This window comes from Arachis duranensis, chromosome 10 (genome assembly GCF_000817695.3).
Source record: "Arachis duranensis cultivar V14167 chromosome 10, aradu.V14167.gnm2.J7QH, whole genome shotgun sequence".
Lineage (NCBI taxonomy): Eukaryota > Viridiplantae > Streptophyta > Magnoliopsida > Fabales > Fabaceae > Arachis > Arachis duranensis.
The window spans coordinates 34415122-34416814 of NC_029781.3; positions in this window are offsets into that span (position 1 = coordinate 34415122).

Genomic DNA, 1693 nt, shown 5'->3' on the forward strand with positions numbered 1-1693 from the left:
TAGCTCTGTCTCTTACAGCAAAAGGGCATAGCATAAGTCTGTAGACCTCAGGGTCAACCCCATTAGTCTTGACAGTGTCACAGATTTGCAAGAACTCAGCTAAGAACTGATGAGGATCTTCCAATGGAAGTCCATGGAACTTGCAATTATATTGCATTAGAGAAACTAATTGAGGCTTAAGCTCAAAGTTGTTTGCTCCAATGGCAGGGATAGAGATGCTTCTCCCATAGAAGTCGGGAGTAGGTGCAGTAAAGTCACCCAGCACCTTCCTTGCAGTGTTGGCATTGTTGTTGTTTTCGGCTGCCATGTTTTCTTCTTCTTTGAAGATTTCTGTTAGGTCCTCTACAGAGAATTGTGCCTTAGCTTCTCTTAGCTTTCGCTTCAAGGTCCTTTCAGGTTCAGGATCAGCCTCAACAAGAATGCTTTTGTCTTTGTTCCTGCTCATATGAAAGAGGAGAGAACAAGAAAATATGGAATCCTCTATGTCACAGTATAGAGATTCCTTGAGGTGTCAGAGGAAAAATAGAAGGCAGAAGTAGAAAATTCGAACTTATCAAAGAAGATGGAGTTCGAATTGTGCATTAGGGAATAGTGTTAGTCCATAAATAGAAGGATGTGAGAAGGGGGGAAGTAATTTTCGAAAAATACTAATTGATTTTCGAAAACCATGATTGAGAAAGAAATCAAGTGATTTTTGAAAAAGATTTTGAAATTAGAAATTAAAAAGATATGATTGAAAACTATTTTGAAAAAGATGTGATTAGGAAGATATGATTGGTTTTAAAAAAAATGTGATTGAGAAGATATGATTTGAAAAACATTTTAAAAAGATTTGATTTTAAAAAATAATAACTTGGCTAACAAGAAAAGATATGATTCAAACATTAAACCATTCTCAACAGAAAAAGCAACATACCTGAAATGTTGAATCAAATCATTAATTGATAGCAAGTATCTTTGAAAATGGAAAGAAATTGATTTTGAAAAAGATTTGATTGAAAAGATTTGATTAGAAAAAGATTTGATTTTGAAAAAATTTTGAAAACTTGAAAAAATTTGCATTGAAAACAAAATCTTTCCTCTTGTGCCATCCTAGCGTTAAACGCCCAGAATGGTGCACATTCTGGCGTTTAACGCCCAAAACACTACCCTTTTGGGCGTTAAACGCCCAACCAGGCACCCTGGCTGGCGTTTAAACGCCAGTCTGTCCTTCTTCACTGGCCATTTTGAACACCCAGCTTTTTCTGTGTAATTCCTCTGCAGTATGTTCTGAATCTTCAATTCTCTGTATTATTGACTTGAAAAGACACAAGTTGAAAATATTTTTGGATTTTTAATAATGAGGAATAATCAAAATGCAACTAAAATCAAATAACAATGCATGCAAGACACCAAACTTAGCAGTTTGTATACTACTGACACTGATAAAGTGAGAATGCATATGAGAAACACAAACACTCAAGTCAAGAGAATTCAAAGATCAGAGCAAGAAAATAATCAAGAATTACTTGAAGATCCTTAAGACACATGAATGAATGCAAGAAGAACAGAAACTTGCAATTGACACCAAACTTAAAATGAAACACTAGACTCAAACAAGAAATATTTTTGGATTTTATGATTTTGTAATTTTTTTTATTTTTTCGAAAATTAAGTGGAAAAGAAAATAAAGGTATCAAAATTCTTAATGAGA